The sequence below is a fragment of the Ambystoma mexicanum genome, chromosome 2q (genome assembly GCF_040938575.1).
Source record: "Ambystoma mexicanum isolate Mex_15411 chromosome 2q, UKY_AmexF1_1, whole genome shotgun sequence".
Taxonomy (NCBI): domain Eukaryota; kingdom Metazoa; phylum Chordata; class Amphibia; order Caudata; family Ambystomatidae; genus Ambystoma; species Ambystoma mexicanum.
In genome coordinates this window covers 310,844,612-310,865,218 of record NC_090924.1, presented here as the reverse complement: position 1 = coordinate 310,865,218, position 20,607 = coordinate 310,844,612, and positions in this window count along the sequence as shown.

The window sequence follows — 20,607 nt, the reverse complement described above, 5'->3', positions numbered from 1 at the left end:
AGGGTGACGTATGCCCGGCACTCACAATTAAAGCCAGCGCCCCTTCACTCATTCCTACTTTATGTAAGTTTGTTAATGCATCCTTTAGGGACAGTGCTGTGCCTACAGGCATAAAACAATCCTGGGTGACTCCATTATTAAAATAAACTGATCTATCCCCCGATGATCCATTGAACTATCGTCCTATTTGCAACTCACTATTCTTGCTGAAAATCCTCGATAGAGTTGCGTATTGTCAATTATTAGCCCATCTGTGAACTACTGATGTCTTAAATAATAGACAATCTGGTTTTAGGGAAAAACATGGTACCGAGTCTGCCCTGCTGGATTTAAAATCCAGGCTTCTTCGCCTTATGGATCAAGGCACCCCAAGCATGCTGATGCTGCTGGACCTCTCTGCCGCCTTCGACCTGGTGGACCACTCAGTTTTGGTCCACCGGTTGAAGGAGGTTGCAGGCTTTTCGTTTCCTGCGGCCGCATGGGTCACCTCTTTCTTGAAAGAACACCAATGGCGAGTGAGCAGTAATGTAGCAGAAGCCAACCCCATTGATCTGACACAGGGAGTCCCGCAGTGAGATTGTCTCTCCCCAATCTTTTATAACATCTTTACGGTTCCATTTCTTGACTTGCTGGACAATAATGACATAGAGTTCACCAACTACGCTGATGATACCCAGTGCATTATTCCTATTACGGGTGTCTTCGCTGATGATGAAGCCAAAATCAACAGGATATATTTGTTCATTCAAAGTTGGATGTGTGCCAATGGATTGGCCCTTAACACTAACAAAACAGAACTCATGCTTGTGGGCACTGACCCAAAAATTTGCAAATTGGAGGATTTATACTCCGAGCTTGTGATTGATAATTGTGTCATAAAGATCAAGAAAAAAGTTAAAACATTGGGGATCTATCTGGACTGTAACCTGAATATGAAAGCACAGGTTAGTAGTCTGGTCTCCTCTTCCTCGTATTATATTAAACTACTCTCCCACGCACGACCCTTTCTCTCACAAACCAGCAGAGAAACGCTGGCCCGAGCTCTGATTAGCTCAAGGATTGACTACTGTAGTAGCCTCCTGATTGGTCTTCCAAAATGTGAAGTAAACAGATTGCAGGTAGTACAGAATAACGCTGTTAGGGTCGGTATGGACAAAAAGAGATCAGATCATATTTCCCAGTCAAGAAGGGAGCTTCACTGGCTTCCTATTAAGGATCGTATTCTCTTTCGTCTTCTGCCTATATCCTTCAACTGTATGAACAATTCTGGTCCTATTTACCTCAATGAGGAACTCAAGCCTAGAACTAGCAACTACAGCCTCAGATCTAATGATCTCTTCCAGCTTATTGTCCCTAACTGCAGACTTTCTCAGACTAAGGTCGGAGCCTTTTACTCTGCTGCCCCCACTTCCTGGAACAACCTTCCATTGAAACTCAGAACTGAAAGCTCTAGCAGAGTATTTAGAAAGGGTCTCAAAACCTATTTATTTAACAAATACCATCACGGTCCTGGTTTCTTTCTTCTGGCTCTATATATCCCGTCTGGATGTCTCTTTATTTGTTTCTGTTTTTTTGTCAGCACCCTTAAGCCTTAGGGTCAGTGGTTTTGCGCTATATAAATCCCAAGTAAATAAATAAATAAATAAAGTAATATACCTCTCTCAGTTTCTTCTGGTTCACTCTCTTTAAAACGAGGAAATAGGGGCTTTTCAAGAATTCCGTGTGCAGTTTTGTCCCCACGATGTACTTCAAGTAGAATTTCACCATGGTATGTCTCCCCCCGGAAGTCGGGATCGATAACGCCTGCTAGAACGTCTATACCGGTCTTCCAAGCAAGGTGAGATTTTGGGGCCAATCTTATGTAACACCCAGGAGGGGTATCAAAACTAAGTCTGTGGGAATCATTACTCTTTTTCCAGGAGGGATAGTACCCTCTTTACTGCTACAGATATGAAAGCCTATTGATTCTTTTGTAGCAATAGAGGGGTGGAGGCTCTATGACTATGCTTCTGGAATTGTAGGGTTCCCCAATTAGTTTCAAATGAGTCACATCCCACTGCTGACACCACATGTGAGGAAGGCATGGTATCGACAGTAAGACAGACACAAGTGACCACAGTCCAAGGGTGTTTACTGAACTTCAACAATGGTGTGATAAACGCCTATCTTACTCTAAATCTAACCCTAAATCTACAGATCCCTTTTATATCACAATCGTTACTGTGGATCCCCCTCTTCTGGGCTCAGATCCCCCTTTGCACAATGTTCAGAGAATATTCTTTCTCAGGTGACTCACGGTTCACCCGGGATCCTCCTCAGCCGGGCTCAGATCCTTCCTCTTACACAATTAGTCTCCCTCAGCCGGGCTCGGACCAATTTCAATTCGCATTAATCTATCGAAGACTTTTAAATGTGCACAGGATTTAGCTTGACCTGTTGCAGGACCACTTTGATCTCCAATTTCCCTTTTCACAATTGCCAACCCGTTGGATACTTAACAGAGACCTTCGAATGAGCACCCAAGTGGCGCCTGACCACTCTGTCTACGGTATCTTTCTTGGCTTCCAAAAATTCAGCTACTCCTCTGGTTTTCAGTTATATTCGTGTCGCTTGTTACATACTTTTCACACACAGTTCTCTTTAGCTTTCTTCATACAATGCTGCCGCTTGCGACCTTGGTACTAACACAGGCTTGTCTGGTATCAGTCTCTCTGGCTCACCGGCAGTGCTGTCTTTACTGATGCTGCTTTGTTGTAGGAGCCAAAGACAGTACCACAGCGGCAACTGTTCCTCCCCGCCTTGGTTATCGAGGCGGGAGAGCCCCCGGGTAACTCCGGCACACAATGCAGGTTTCTTCAGCTTTAGTCCGCGGTCTTAGGTTTCTTATTTTCCAAAGTTCATGAAAGTAACGGTCTGAAAAGGTCAAGGGCACTTCCCTCCTTGCAACCCTCTCTGGTCTCGCCGTCTTTCTCCCTGTATTAAACTGCCATCTTGGAAGTGCTGCTTTCTCATGTGCTTTGCCTTGCACAGAGGGTGCTTTCGTGCTCTGCCTTTTATCCTTGTGGGGAAGTGTGATGGAAGTCAGGTCTGCGTAATGATCAGTAATTACCTAACCTTGCCTTACCATTGTATTGGGACATGTCAGGTATACGGCTCTGGTGTTAGTCCGTTTTCGCTCAGAGTGAGCTGTCTGTGAGAAAGTGTTCGTGTTGGGAAACAAAGGGGGTGTTGACTTCCTAAGTATCCTACCTGGTAGGATGGGGAAAAGGTGTTACAGGGAAGGGGATACCGCGTCTCACCATCCGGTGTCCCACTCCCACTCCCAGAAGACTCCTCATCTAGGTGAGCCTCCTGCACTGGTCCACCCCCAGGAACTGGACGCAATAGCGATGGCTGTGTCCTGGCCACCTGGATGACAGATCTCCGGGGACTAGCAGCTGAGACACCTTCAGGTTTCTCACAGTTGTATTGCAATCATGCTCTGTACCCTGGCTTGAGGTCGTTCCAACGCTTTTTCATGTCCACCTACGGCCACAACATTGTCCCTGATGTCTGCCCATATGGTATTTTTCTGCATCTGGGAGGTCTGGCGGTGTTGCTCTCGATACAATTCCTCTGACTGAGCCACCACCTGCTCAGCCAATATAGTGGACTCTTGCTCAGTGAATTTTGGGTTCCGCATTCTCATGTCCGGCACCCTTGATTTCCCCTTTCCCCCTGACATGATTCCACTTGTCTGTTTTCTTGGATGGCACTCCTGTTTGCAGATTTTTGATGGATTGTGATTTAGAAAATGGCCGCCACAGTGCTTCCTTTATAGGTCGAAACAGACTTCCGTCGGCGGAAATTCCAGTGCTAAGCAGGGCGGTAATGGTAATTCCACTGATTTATGGTTGAATTACCGCCGCTGGGTCATGTTTCAGCGGTAACTCCACTGGGCAGAATATCGTTACCGCCAGTGGGGTGTGCTCGCGCCCGCCAGTTTTTAGCTTAACTCGTAATGAGGCATTATCTTGTACAATTATAGGTAGTTTGGCTGTCTTGTCATCAATCTGGATGGTGACTAAGGCTACAGGGGCACCTTTGGGAGGCCCACCAACTAACCTGATGGTTCTCACAGGAGCACCTACATAGTCCTTTGGCCTGAGCAGGGTGCCGTCCACCGCTGTCATGCTAGCCCCAGTGTCTCTCAAACCAGTGGAAGGCTGGCCATTAATGAGGACACTTCAAATATCTCTGGGTATTGTGAGGAACTCATGGTGGCAACAGTAAAGACTGATGCAAGTGATCACAGTTCAAGGGTGCTTATTGAACAATGTTTGCAGGGTGGAAAAACACCTAAATTAAATCATAAATAAAAGATGGGATCAAGCGTCGACCATCAAATGAAAATAAGGCAGTCCTATTGGCGTTGTGTCAAAATAAAAGGGCCTATGCTAAGAAACCCATTGCCAAACCTCACACCTAATAAAAAAAGGGGTGCAGGATAATTTTCAAGAAAAGAAAGAAGTGTTCTCAAATAATATGTCAGGATGAGGCAGCTTGGGTCTCCCTTTCCCACGTTTTAAGTATGGAGTAAGGTGGGATCTTGGAGCACGGCACACACGCAAGCTTCCTTGGCACGAGTCGACAGTTCTGTTCCAGCTTATCAGGAGCCTCAATGGCCATGTCTCGTTTCCCTAGACAGTCTCTTGCCTTCGAGGGCCTGACATGTTCAAATGACAAAACAAAAGGTCCTTCATCGAAATGAAAGTTTGTTTTTTAGTTTCACTTAGGGTGAGGATTCTTCAACCCTCGATCCCCCTCTTCCGGGCGTAGATACCTCTTTCACAAATGTTTATGTATTTTCGATATCGATAAATCTCCTTTTGACAAACCCTGATCGAGCTAAGGTGAAATTATGGCAGCGAGACTGGATTAACACAATAGACAAATGCTTACTTTATAAAGATTTTGAGCAAAATCCATTCCCGCAAAAAAGTATGGTACACTGGCCTCCTATATGGTCAAATCTCCTGACCCAATCCATAGATCCGCCTTTATGCGCTTCAGGTTTAACTTGTGGCGCACCAGAGAAGTTTTAGCGAAGTGGCAATTGATTCCTCACTCGGATACGACCTGTCGATTCTGTCTTCGAGACTGTGAAACGCAAAGGCATCTCATTGTTGATTGTCTCAAACTGTTATCTGCAAGAATTTCTTACTTCAAGGTTTATTTTAAGGACTTTGTAATCATGACTGCAGATGCATTTTGGGGAACCTATTTTGCACTGAAAGTCAATTTGTCAGAATTGCAATTGTCAACTTTCTCCTATCTCTGAACATAGAACATGTAGAGATCGACAATTGAATGTTATCTGATAGGATTGAACACAGCTGATAGGATAATTGTCCACCTGAATGTCATATGAAGAATACTGATAATTCTTACGTTGTCAATATCTTTCTCATTTTGTATTTTAATATTTAATTTTAATATCCTATGTATTGATTTTGTATATAATCATAACTGTGCATTATAACTATATAAGTATTCAGACACAACTTGTAACTGTCTATTTTATTTATGCTTAATGTTATACTGTATAAATTATTATTGAAAGGTTGATGTTGTTAAATCAGCCATACCAAGAAAAAAAAAGTATTTTCAAACAGATCCAGTGGACATCCTTCGGCCGGGTTCACTCTTGTCAACACACTGTTTTCTGGGACTTTAGACTTGCCCCCTTCTCATCAGCATCCCTCGGTCGGGATCACAATTCACACTCACATTTGTTTGCGGGATTCACTTCCCTTGCTTTCTCATGTTCGTAGAGCAAAGGCTTTCGACTGTACAGGGATTTTGCTTGACCTCCTGTATGACCACTTTGACCTAACTTGGCGCGCTCTCCTATGGCCTTCTGGTTTCTGTAGTTTCATTCACACGGGAATCGACCAGGAATCGACCAGAGGTTCTCCAGTTAGCACCCATGTGGTTCCGATTCCCCTCTGCAGCTGGTCTCCTCTTAACACTTCTCACGGTTCATTGAACTTAGTTCAAACTTGCCACTTTGGGATTCTCATTCAACACAGCCCGGTTCTTATCGGCTCTCCCCTCGACTCACCGGCTGTGATGAACCGCTTCGCTTTCTCCGTAACTGGAGTCAAGGCTGGTACCACGGTAGCAGGAGTTTCCCTCGCTCCGCTTATCAGCGTTGACATGCTCCGTGTACCATTGACATCTGTTGCAGCACACTTGGGCTATTATTCTCGGTCTTACGATTCCCTCTGCAGAGGTTTCACGATCTGCGTCGTAAAAGGCAAGGTTGTGTCTCTTCTTGTCAGCCTCTCGATATTTGATGCCTTTCTCCTCCTCTTGAACTGTTTGACCTGGATAGCTGTCTTAACGTGCGGTCTTATAAGCAAATTAGAGACAAGAGGGGATATTTAATTGGACCTCTACAAACAATCCCTCCTCAATTAGAAACGTGTTACATACAATCTGTTTGGCTGGTCCTATGTCTTTTCAGGCTCACTATATGACTGCTGGATATAGTTTTTATATCGTATGTCTCTACCCTCCGTATCTTTTTCCGATACACCACAGAATACTTTCAGCATTTATCAAAAAATATATTTCGAATGGATTGTGTCCTCCCAGGTATTCCTTATTTTTGATAAATCCACTTCCAGCTTGCAAGCCTCAGAAAATGTTTTCCACAGTAGAGGGCGCTGCGCGTCGACATCCCTCGAGTCGGTGTCCCTCGAAGGCCTCCATATCGGCGCTGACGTCACCATAGGTATAAATAGTCTCACGCAGCGTCCGTTGCGCAGTTCCGTTTTTCCGCGTTTCGTAAGCCTCGGAGACGCAACGCTTGGTTCCTCAGTAAAATCTTCGAAAAACGTTGATTTCCTTGAAAAATCTTCAATTGTACAATGGCATCTTCGTCTGCTTCATTGACGCCACAATCCGGCTTCAAGAAGTGTCAGGATTGTGGAAAAAAGATGGTGTTAACTGATCCTCACAGGATCTGCCTGTGGTTCCTGGGCTCAGAGCACCAGTGTTCGGAATGTGAGGAGTGTATGTCCATGACGGCGAAAGCCTTGAGGGAGCGTAGGGGGAAGCTGGAAAAAGGATAGACCGTTAAATCCTCTAACACGTCAAAATTGTCCTTGGCCGAGTCGAGATATTTGTCTCCTCGCCATCGGAGAAAACATTCCTGCTCGAGATCTCGAAGTGGTTCTCACCACTCCTCTAGATCGAGACATACTAAGAAGAGAAGGCATAGATCACCTTCCTCTTCATCTTCTAACTCTCCTGAAAGGGTCACCTGCCTCACTAAAAACAGCCCTCCAGCTAAGTGGGAGGAAGTTCGCAAAAAAATGCTAAGGGTCTTCGAGAACGCGCCTTTGTCCCCCTCGGAGATGCCTAGAGGTGATACCCCGGGTGAAAGACCTGAAAAAGAAAAACGCTGTGAGTCATCGACCTCGGCAAATAAAAACCCTCGAGAGCGTCATGAACCCTCGAGTAAAGACAAAGTCCCTTTGCATAAAACAGCGTCATCGAAGCCGCCGTCAAAGGTGACTTCGACTCACAAGACTGTGTGATCGATGCCGTCATCGACAGCGTCGTCGGCCCCGATGAAAGAGAGGGCTTTGAAGCCTCATGCCCCGACCGCGCCATCGGTGCTCGAGGCGTCAAAGGATCCGTCAAAGACGCGTTCACTATATCAACGACAATGAGTAGAATTCCGGTTCTCTCGAAGACATCGAGACCATACTCGAGTACATCGACGCCATTTGTAAGTTTGTTGAGACCTATGACTTCTACGACGACAACTACAACCCTCTCTCAAGCAGTGTCGACCAATTTGGCTCACTCATCTCTTGAAATGGGTTTTACCCCTTATCCACGCTCTGACTACTTCAGAGCTTTGTCCTCTATCTATGAGGAAGGAAAAGACTCTGATAATGAGAGGCCCTTTGGCTTGCAAACTACAAGGGTTCCTATTCCAGAGGAACTAATATCTGAGGAAGTTAGACTCAGAGATCTTCAGGAATCTTTACAAGATGCCAATGTCATAGATACCTCTCTAGACCTTGCCAGACCAGAACCTGGAAAGCATGCAGAAATGTCTTACAGAGCACTTATGGCAAGAATTATGGAGTTTATGGGATGGTCAACACCTGCACCCTCTTTCCAACAAGATGACCTAACAGACATCTTAGATAAATGGCCTCAAAAAGACCCTCTAGTCCCTTTTCATGCAGCATTGCAGAGGAGAATAGGTACAAATTGGGAAACACCAGAGATTATCCCTGCAGTAAATAAAAAGCTCTCTGCGAAGTACAGAGTGTCAGCCTTAGACCCTGTATACTTAAGTAAGCATCCAACCCCAGAGAGCTTAGTAGTGCAGGCTGCGATGTCCACAAGTAGTAAATTGGCATACCCCAGTATACCACAAGATAGAGACGACAAAAAATGTGATGCCATGTCTAAAAAGATCTTTTCAGCATGCAGCATGGTACTTAAGTCTGTTAACGCCACTTGCACGCTAGCGTGAATCAGCCACACCCTTTGGAAGTGCGCTTCATCAGCGGCTGACCGTCTCCCAGAAGGGGAGGAACGAGATGCATTCTTGAATATCATCAGTGATGGGAAGGATGCTATGTGTGAGTCCTTCCAAACAGGTCTCGACTCGGCTGACAGCATCAGCAGAGCCATGGCGGCGAGTACCACAATCTGCAGATTTGCATGGTTGCGGAAATCTGGTTTTGCTCCTGATATACAAGCCAGACTTCTGAATATGCCCTTTGACGGCACCTCACTATTTGGCAAGAAAGCTGATGACAGTTTGGAGAAATTGCAAACCTCCAAAGCGGCAGCCAAATCCCTTGGAGCTGCAATTCGTCAAACTCCAAATCGCTCCACAGGTACGTCCTGAAGGGGGAAGCCCCTTAGCTTTTACTCCGCATTCGGAAAAGGCAGAGGGCAGCCGGCTCAAAGGGGCCAAAGACGATTCACCCGTGGTGGACGGGTCAAAGGTACCAAGTCCACATCAGCAGGTGCTGCTTTACCCTCAGCATCTGCGTCAGCCGCTTCTAAACCCCTCTGAGGTCTCTCCACACAAGACATGAGTAGGAGGCACGTTAACTCATCACCTGACAGAATGGCAGGCTATTACGTCAGATGCTTGGGCATTGGAAACAATTGCCCAAGGTTACTGCCTGCCGACCCATCTTGGACTTGCGAGAATTGAACAAGTTTCTCAGGAAGGACAAGTTAAAAATGGTAACCCTTTCTCAGATCCTTCAGGCCCTCCAGTTTCAGGATTGGTTGGTATCTCTGGACCTTAAGTATGCTTACTTTCATGTGCCAATCCATTACAAGCACAGGAAGTACCTGAGGTTCGTCATTGGCAGTTCTCACTATCAATTTTGGGTTCTGCCATTTGGGCTAACCTCTGCCCGAGGGTCTTCACCAAGTTAATGGCGGTTGTGGCAGCAAGTCTAAGGAGGGATGGCATTCATGTCTACCCCTACCTGGACGACTGGTTGATCAGAGCATTGACCCCGGAACAAGCTCAGATTCATCTAGATTATGTTTGCCACTTCCTCCACAACCTGGGCTTCTCCCTCAACTTAAAGAAGTCACAGATGATACCATCACAGAAACTCCAGTTCATTGGAGCAGTCCTGGACACTTCCCTGGGAAAAGCACCGCCACCAGAGGTGAGGGCTCAAGATATTCTACAGATGGTGACCAGATTTCAAAATGCTCAGCGTCTACCAGCCTTCGACTTTTTGAGGTTGCTCAGCCTCATGGCATCCTGCATTTTTCTAGTGCCAGAGGCTCGCCTGCAAATGAGATCTCTTCAGTGGGCGCTAAGGACCCAGTGGTCGCAATTCTCAGGAAGAATGTCAGATCTCCTACAAATCCCGAACAGAGGAGCACAAGACCTTCAGTGGTGGGCCTGTCGGGAAAACATCTTGAAAGGAGAACCGTTTTGGCAATCATGGCCGGAGATAACAGTAGTCACGGACGCCTCACTCGCGGGGTGGGGAGCCCATGCCAACGACTTAACCATCAGCGGTCGTTGGTCTCCATCGGAGTCCAGACGACACATCAACCTATTAGAGCTGAGAGTGATCAGGCTAGCACTGAAAGCTTTCCTGCCATCAGTACAGGGGAAAAATGTTCTGATAATGACGGACAACACAGTGGCCATGCACTACCTCAACAAAAGAGGAGGAGTAGGGTCACTGCCACTGTGCAGAGAGGAAATGCAGCTCTGGTTCTAGGCAAGACAAGAAGGAATCTCTCTGTCGGCAGTTCACCTAGCCGGAGAGAAGAACACAGCGGTGGACGCTCTCAGCAGGCTGACCACAGTCTCCCACGAGTGGGAACTAGCTCAGGAAGTCCTTCAAGAGATCTTCGACCTTTGGCAAAACCCCTCAGGTGGATCTGTTTGTCACCAGTCTCGACAGGAAGTGCGATCAGTATTGCTCAAGGGAATTTCCCCCGAGAGGAGCTCTGGGGGACGCATTCGTGGTAGATTGGGAGTTTCCACTGCTGTACGCGTTTCCACCAGTCCCCGTCATTCCTCAAGTGATGAGGAGGTTGAGGAGATTCCGGAAACCCATGATTCTAGTTGCCCGGATTGGGCCAGGAGAACTTGCTACCCGTATCTTCTAGACATGTCCATCTGTCCTCCTTTTCGTCTTCCACAAAGAGAGGATCTTCTCTCGCAAGAGTAAGGTCAGGTTCTCAATCCGAATATCAGGACCCTCAACCTTCACGCTTGGTTTATGAAAGGTTGAGATACAAAGATTGTGACCTTCCGAATGATGTAATGGAGGTGTTGCTTTCAGCCAGAAGGCCAGCAACTAAATCTTTTTACCGCTGCCGTTGGAACAAATTGTGCAGCTGGTGTAGAGGTAAGGATATTGACCCTTTTTCATGTAGTACACCAATGGTGTTATCCTTCCTACTATATTTGGCAAATTCAGGCCTTCAAGTTGGCACAATCAAGAGTTACCTTGCTGCGCTATCAATCTTTAAGCGCATGGCTGAGGAACCTTCATATTTCAAGTTGCCCCTAGTCATTCAGTTTCTGAAAGGGTTGACTAATGTTTTTCCCCCAACTCCTTTTCAAGTTCCCCTGTGGGATTTAAATCTAGTCTTAAGATTTGTAATGGGTACTCCATTTGAACCTCTGTCACAACCCAGAGGTTGATTTCTGGTCGTTGCAGATAATCCTTCCCCACTCTTCTAGGGAAGTTCCTTTCTTTCAAGGAATCTGGGGTCTTTTAGGTGATGTGCCAAAGACTTCCCTCCCAAGAGCTCAGCCTACAGGGATCAATACACCTGGCAGGCCGGGGGCTTGAGTGAAAAGGCCGGAGCAGAATCGTCAGAGCTAGAGGAACAAAGAATGAAACAGTTGTTCAGGAAATGCAGCCAAGTAGTGCCGGAGAATAAACAGCCGACACCGCCCACAATTACCCACTCTTACCTGCTCCGTAGGAATGATATCCCAGTAACCTACTGGTATCGAAGTGCAGAAAACAAGGAGGATGAAGAGTGAAGGGAAGGTGTGCCAGTATCCTAGGAACACCACGGTGGAAGCAGCAGAGCGTCTCAATTAAGTTCAAAAGCAATCAAAATGTAAACAGCAGAGCGTCCCAAATTAAGGTTCCAAGCAATCCAAATGTAAACAGCAGAGCGTCCCAAATTAAGGTTCAAAGCAATCCAAATGTAAACAGCAGAGCGTCCCAAATTAAGGTTCAAAGCAATCCAAATGTAAACAGCAGAGCGTCCCTGATTAGGTTCAAAGCAATAGGTGTGGACCAGGAAAGAAATGAAATGATCAGGGAAGCGAGCGTTAATCTCACGCTATTTCCCTTTCGCAAATGTTCGGGTTATCGGGTCACCAAAACTTGAGGATTCAGAAGTAGGAGGTCAATAATGAGTAAGCCGGGTTCATATAATCCAAGGGGAACAATCGAGGGAGGCAGGCGTCGGGAGACAGACAAGGACAATAACGTGATTCAAGCGCCGGGTAGTCAGGAAGTCAAACAGGAATCCGGGAACAGAGCTCGTAACTAAGAGCAGTTTAGGAGCACTCGATCTCCGGATAGATGGGAGTTAAATGAAGTTCCCAACCAATGAAAACACAGCAACGTCATGCGTGTAATTCACGTGGCTGTAACAGCAAGGGTTGTGGGAGTTGTGGTTCCAAGACGTTTACGTCCGGGTAGCGCTCAGACAATCGCCAAGGCAGCTTCCAATTTAGCCGAGACGTGACAACCTCTTCATTCCTGTCCATTAAGGTTTCTCACTCTGAAAACTGTTTTCCTTGTAGCCTTAACTTGTGCCAGAAGAGTGAGCGAACAACAAGCTTTATCTTGCAAACCTCCACATACCATCTTTCACAAAGATAAGGTACTTCTCCAAGTGAAGCCGAATTTCCTCCCAAAGGTTGTCTCAGAATTCCATATCACACAAAAGATAACCTTGCCTTCATTTTTTCCTCCTCCTCACGCAGGGAAAGAGGAAGAGAGATTGCAGAGGCTGGATCCAAGGCGTGCCTTGAGTTTTTACATTAACAGACTTGGTAGGGTTAGACAAGCAGATCAGTTGTTTGTGTGATATGCAGGACACAAACTAGGTTTACCTATCACGAAACAGACCATCTCAAGATGGATAATACTAACTATCATAGAGTGCTATAAATTGGCAGGAAAAGATCCTCCTCAACACCTCAGGGCTCATTCAACCAGGGGTATCGCAGCCTCGTCAGCTCTCCAAAGAGGAGTTCCAATTAAAGACATATGTGCGGCTGCCACATGGTCGTCTGCACATACTTTCACCAAATGCTACAGTCTAGATTCCTCCACTAGCCTAGAGACTAAATTTGGGAAAGCTTTAATGCACTCTGTGCATCTTTAAAGAAATCATCATGTTTTACTCACGCCTCCTTTTACACTTTACTGCTTTGGGAGTCTATCAAAGATAAGGAATACGTGGGAGGACACAATCCATTCGAAGAACAAGTTACTTACCAACTGTAACGTTCTTTCAACTGGATGTTCCTCCCATGTATTCCTTATCTTTGATAAATCCACTTCCAGCTTGCTGGCCGCAGTAAAACTTCACTTGTAGTTGCAGCCTACGCTCCTTCAAGGGTACTAACCATCTCATACTGGGCAAACACAGCACCTCAAAACAGAACTGATCAACAGACGCTGCGCGAGACTATTTATACCTATGGTGACGTCTTCGAGGGACACCGACTCGAGGGACGTCGACGCACAGCACCCTCTACTGTGGAAAAATGTTTCCGAGGCCAGCAAGCTGGAAGTGGATTTATCAAAGATAAGGAATACATGGGAGGAACATCCAGTCGAAAGAACGTTACAGTTGGTAAGTAACTTTTTCTTTTTATTCATTTTAAAAACACATATTTGTTCTAAAACAATCTTTTTTATTTAAATTGATAAAACTCAGAATCTGTATCTTTAGTTTTTGATCTCCACTACTTAGCAGTAATACTTAAACCATGTAGTTCTTTCGTTTTTTGAGAAAAGCCTTTAACACATCGAAAAAATAATCAAATTTATCAATTGTGTAGGTTTCTGTTCTTCTACTTAGTCATCCTGTTTTCTAACAAACCATTTGTCCCAACATGTTTCATTCCTCATAATTCATTCTTACACATTCTCTATGCAGGAAATTCTTCAGGGTTATATAGTTCAGTCACGATCAATCAACATTTTACGTTGCTCTGTTCTTTAATAGCCAGAGCAGTGATAGTGATGGTTCAATTCCTCACTATTCATGAATTTTCAGCAGTCATGGTATCTATCTGAAAACGCAAAATAAAACCTTGTTTTAGTTTTAGCCATGCTTATTACCGATTCATTGTAATTATCAGTTCTTTTAATCAACCAGGGAGATTATTTCCCTTAATTTCTTTAACAGCTTTAAAACTCTGAGTGTTCCATAACTAACATGACACCGGCTAAATGGAATTGCAGTTTTCCCGCTCCATTTAAAGCTATAAACATCAGCGCCTTAAAAAGACAACAGATTCCTAAACTCTCAAAAAAAGAGAACAGCCAGGAGGTAAACAATAGGTCATAGTGGCCGTTGTTTATCTTCCTCCCATAATTCTTATTTCGATAACCTCAGTAGGTGGTACAAACAATGCTTACCATCTATGTAGGCATCACAGAGCATGTATCACTTATTTTCCTGGTGTTAGGGTCTCGAGTATACACTGTCACGGGGCATAATGCTTCAAAACAATGCACAAATTATATGTTGGTCAGTCTGGCAAAAGAAAGGTGGTATTTTAGAGAAATTGGCAGTCTTATCTCACTTCTGCATCAGGTTTCTTTTTGTCTTTTTAGTCCAAAGCTCACCTTAGCTATACTTTAATAGCCATCCATTTGTTTTCGCTGATTCTGGGTCTTTTGTGTTTGTTTTATCTATGGCGCTAATTCAGGTTCACTAATAATCCACACTGACAATAGCACTCGATTTCTATCGGGTAAAACACAGAAAACAAGTCCCTTTATTTTAAAATCTTCTTTGAACTTCGATCCTGTCTATGCCTTATATAAAGCTTTTTATTTATGTTTAGTAGCGCTTACCTTGGATAATGCGCCACATATTGCAACACATCTTGGTGTCTTTCTCACTATTTTCATCTCTGTTCTCGGATGTTATTTCAGACTGTTAACCCATGTGCTGTGAACGTAGTTATTTAAATTACATACGGTCTAACGCTCGCTTCAAAGGAGCTTCAATTATTATCTACGCTATTGCTGATCTTGTCATACAGTCGTTAGTCTGCTTACCTTAATGCCTCTACATGATGCTTGCACGTCCAATGACTGCCGGATGATTTTCCATTCAACCCAGTTGGCTGCAACAGAGAAAAATCCAGGTTGCTGTTTACCTACTTATATATCTATTCATGCCGCTTGTTAACTCTGTGTGACCCAACAGGCTTCGGGTTACATCTTTGATTACACGTCCATACTGACGTTGTCCTCATGCTTTTGAAGTGCTTTTCTCTAATATTTTCCTTGTATCACATTTCTATGGTAACATTGTTACCTTGTGAATCGCATTGTGTTCTGGGTATAGTACTCACTGTGCGATCCGCGAGACTGGTGCACCTGTAAGTCTCATATTGTAATTTTGATATTGCAGGGTGCACACATCTGCAGATCCCTATCTGTTAACAATATCCACAACATTTGTTTGTCCTTGTTCATGCTTTTAGATTCAACTATATCTAGCTGAACTTGCAGCCCGTGCTTTCTGTTAATTCTTTCTGATTTTCTCTACTGATTTCACCATTTTGGATTTCAGTGGTCATTATTTGTACAAAAAGTTTATTAGGCGGTTGAATTAGTTTTCGAAATGGGGTTAAACCATCTGGAATTTCGCTGATACTCCATCTCAAGCAGTAAGGGCAATGAAGGATATTTCAAAAAAAGGGTATCAACTCTCTTGCTCATACATTATTCTGATCTTTCATTCAATCCTATTTCCATACTTTTGTAAGAAAAATGTGTTCTTTTTCTTTTTTCATTAGTCTCTTCTTGACTATGTTGGCATTATTGCCTGGTTTTATTTGATAAATTACTGACCATGTCAGCTCATCTGCTCTATGTATTTGTTCACTAAAATTACTTACTAAGGGTGCTGCATGGATTTTGCATTTTATACAGCTCTTGTGCTCTGTAATCCGTGTCCTGATTTTTCTTTCTGTCTTCCAAACATAGATCTTTTTGCAGGGGCACCAAATGACATACACCACCATTTTTGAGTTACAGTAAGCGCTTCCTGTCTCCATGCTTTATTAAGTCTGAGATCTATCTCCGTACTCTTTTTTTGTCTGTCCGCGACAGGCACAATTTCCACAAGGGTAATTACCTTTTGGTGTCTTCATCCCCCAGCTTTCTGTTAGAGTTAACTGTTTCTTTGTTTGTCGTGTATTATAATTGCGCATGACCTGATCTTTAATCGTTTTGCTTCTTTTATACGCAATCGATGGTCTTTCTATTGGGCATTTCCCTTTTTACATTATCTTCCAATTGTGGTTGACAATCTTTTTAATCCGGTTCAACAGGTGACTGTATGGGTTAACAAACAATATAAACATCCCTTTCTCATCAGATGCTCTCTTCTGGTGTTCTAATAGAGCTTCTTGGTTATTATTGCTTGCCCTTTTCAACTCTTTTGCAGTTAAATTAGGTGGATAGCCCCTTGCATGAAGATTCTCTCTCAGTTTGTAAGATTCATTTCTGTAGTCGATTAATTTAGAGCTATTCCTTTTCAGTCGCAGAAACTGTGCCAAAGGCAAATTGTCCCGTACGTGTCGTGGGTGGAAACTAGTGTAGTGCGGTCTGCCTTGCTCGTCTTGTGTTCCCTTGCTCCACCTTTTATCTCTATGGGGAAGGGAAAGGGCCGTCAGGTGTGTGTGATTCTGATCAAGTGCCTGACTTTGCCTGACCTTTGTATTGGGACATGTCAGGCAAATGGCTCTGGTGTTAGTCCGTTCTCTAGTGTGTCGTGCAAAAGTGTTTGTGTTGGAAAAGGGGGGGGCGTAGTGGTTTTGAATGTCCTATGTGGTAGGATATGGAAAAGGTGTTGAAAGAAGGGGGATACCGCGTCTCATCCGTCGGTGTCCCACTCCCTGAGCACCCCCCATCCAGGTGATCCTCCCTCACTGGTCTACCCCCAGGAACTGGATCCAATAGCGATGGCCGTGTCCCGGCCACCTGGATGACAGATCTCCAGGCACTAGTTAGGGAGACACCTTCAGATTTCTCACAGTATTCAGTGGGATAGTAACCAATACTTCTGAGTACTGATCCTAGTCCCCAAGGGAAACTAAGGAAATCTCTGCATGAGCACCATAGGTGATTCCTGGAGAGGAGAGGAGGACAGTCTGCTCCACCTCAGGCATAGGGTAGGGTAGAACAGGCTGACTGCCTGACTCCTTTACACTTGGGGGTCACCCTTCCTGTGATCCTTGGCCCCACATCGCCAGCAGGTACCTGGTGTGTGAGGATCTGAATTAGGATCACTGCAGGAGTGCCACTACTCTTGCTCCCACCCCCATTAGAGTTATCCACGCTAGATTTTTGGAACTTAGGAGAGGGAGGTTTGGGTGTATTTGACTGGGGATGCTTTTTGGACTCCTCATGTTTCTGAGAGGATCCTTTTTCTTTATCTTTATCCTTCCCACTGGGATGATTAGGGGACACCCTGTGGGAGACCCACTTGTCAGCCAGCTTGGCCAACTAAAAGGGATCTAAAATGTTCTGGTCAGCAATGTACTGACGCAGCTCTGTTGAACAACTTTAAGAAAAATGCTCAAAAAACGAGTTGAGATAATTCAGCAAAAGTTTTCACCTTGTATCCATAAATCCACCCCATCATGTAAATATCAGCAGCTCTCATGCAGTCAACCCAAGACACACACTCTCTTTTCGTATGTTCCCTGAACCTTTTAAGGTACTAGGTAGGTGTCTTGCAAAACTTGGTAATCAAAGCAACTTTCTTGCACTCATACTGTCTCGGGAGGATAGCTCAGGGGCAACATTCTCGCCTTGGAAGCAAGACGACACAGAGCCACACAGGTTCGATCCTCGGGTCCGTGCTTAGAAACCTCTTGGTATTAAGCGCGTTATAAATAACCTATCATATCATATCATACTAGCCTCTTTCTTCCACATTCAGCTTCACAATACAGTTATAACCAGTCTGAGGTACTCTACTCAATACACACTTAGCCCAATATCTATGGTCAACATCATGAATATCACAAGCCATCTCAAATGCCTCTATCCATTGGAGAATATCAGAATCCTCCACATACACACCAACCAAATCTTTCATTAACTTGGTAGCAGGAAACCTGACACTCTCAACTGGTCTAGCTGAAGTTTCCACCTTAGCTTCCAGCTGGAGTCTTTGATGCTCACTGTCTCTGTCTTTGAGTGCTACTTGTTGTGCCAATTCCTCCTTTTTCAACTCAGCTACTGTTTCCAAAGTGTTGTACTGAAAGGCTAACTGTTCTCTTTGTAGCTCCAATTTCAAAAGTTAAAGTTGCCCCTGAAGAGCAATGCTAGGTTTGGGAATAGAAGTGCCATGAGAGGTGGCAATCCCAGCAATAGAATCTGTAATAACCCCAGGGGCATGGTCCCCATTGGAACCGTCCCCCCCCTTCATCAAGAGGATCAAAATCAATCTGGTAAACCACAAGCTAAGCCCTAGACTTAACCTCAAAGTCTATTCCTCTAAACTCACACGCACTCTGTAGGACTTCTAAGCTCATCCTAGTCAATTTACCATTTGCATTAGGTTCCATTGTTTGTAGCAATGTTCTTCTATTATAAATAACTAAACCCTAAATGACCAAAGGTGTGGATATTTTGTAGTAGCAAGGTTAAACACTGAGTCAACACCAGGGATCCCATCTACTACCATTATAAAGATGGAAGGGTGGCATCTGTATTTCTGCCCCATATAAAGTTGGAGCAGAAGCACAGAACACCCCAGCCAAGGTTATCTATATGGTAGAAATGGATGAGCAACCAAGGCTGAGATTCAAGGAAGGTGATACAGGCTGGTTCTTAAGTACAGTGAATCCCCAAGCCCCCACAAAGGAATGTCCACAGACTATGTTATGTGATAACACAGGTCTTTTACATAAAATAAGGTTCAGGTAAATATATAAATCAATAGATAACTGTCTTTGTACTCAGGTAACACTATCCTAACAATAGTAAATATATACACCCCTATGTGGTACCACAATATACTTTAGATTCAATTCAGAATGCACCAGCTACTGACAGTTCTTAAAATGCATAGGAATCATAAAGCATGCGATGCTTGCATAGACATTACTGCAGAAAGGCATATTAGATAAGGAACATGGGCAACACTGTGTGAGAATCCCCTCACCTGGGCAACCTGTAAGGGAAAAGGTAAGGTGTATTTTATCTTGTATATTGCAGCCCATTTCAAATATGTTCAATAATGTTCTGCTTCTCTTTCTACAGGACCCCAAAGTACCTGCGAAGCCACAGGAACAGGATCCAAGACAAATCTGGGATTCCTTAGGATGGAAGATGCTCTTCCTCGTCACAGTACCTTGGTTACCTTGGCAGGCGAAGTGGTGGAGTTTCTTGGCCTTACTCGATAGGACCCCTCTAGGATGGACCCCCTTTGGAAGAAGGAGTCACTGGGATGTTGATGGGGTGAAGAAGAAAGGAATCAGGCAATGTCAGAAAGGTAGCACTTTCGGCCTTCGTGGTGGTCTCCGTTAGCGGGCTGTTACTGTGGCTGTGGATGTCTCACAAAGGTGAAACTTGTTGTGCACCCTGACAAAGCCTGGTTGAAGACGATAAGACCCTTTGTGGCCTGGAATGACTTTCGGTGGTGTGACGGGTTCAGTGGCAAAAGTAGGTGTTGGGGTTTCGGTATTCCGCAGTTTCACGACTTTATGGCAGGAAACCCACTGGCGGACACTCCACTGCAGGCAGGCACCCTGCACCCTGTATCTTCTCTGGCGTGGACAGATGTAATTGCAGGGATGCACCTTGAAGGATTCTTCAATGATTTGGAAATTTCTCAGCTCCGGGTGTCAAGCAGCACTATACCAGGGTGCCCCCTCTTCCTGGCGATACTCAGCAACCTGGCTTCCAGCGGTCACGAACACGCCTCCATACCCTGTGCGACACAGATGAACTTCTTTGCATCAAGAGGTTCAGGCACTCCTCTTCTGGACCCACAAAGATCCCTTCTCCGGACGGCAGGCACACAGGACACGCTTCCAGAACACTTCAGGAGAAGAGCAGCAGTTGCACAATGTTCCCTCGTAGCTCGCAAAGAGGACCTTTATCCAGGTCCTCTTTGGTTCAGTCCTTGAGTCAGCACAGCAGCTTTCGGATTGCTTGAAGATTTGCAGCCGCAGACCTCTTCCTCCAGCTGGACTCCAGGATGCAAGTTTAAGAAGACTTCAGCTTCAGGTTTCTTTTTACAGCTTCTGACCAGGATGTGAGTGTGAAGCCCCCTGTTGTACTAAACACTCCTCATTCACTCAGGCTGAGCCAGGCTCAGCCAGGCAATCACATACATGTGCATGCATGCAGACAGCGCCCAATCAGGCTCATGAGCATTCAGGCTATTCACCAGAAACCAGACATGCATAACACAGGATGTGGATTGGGGCTACTCCCCGAACTTTCAGTCCTCCACACTGCATTCATTCCAGTTTCAGACAGGGCTGACTCAGGTATTGTGTCACACAGCCAAAACCAGACACCAACACAGAATGCATATTGACTACTCATTCTATTCAGGTAGGCTCCACCCCAAGGATGTACCCACACCAAGCAGTCTCTGGGAAGGCTCCAGCCAGTCTGGCAGGAGGCAGTCCCAGAGCCATATATGGTCCTTACACCCAACAACCATTTACGGGAAAGAAACAGAGCAGAGGCTTCTTAGGACTTTCAGAAACAGGGGGTAAGGCAAAGGAAACCAAGAGGCCACCAGTGGCCATCTTGCCTTTGTGTAGGAATCCATGGATCCCTTTGGCAG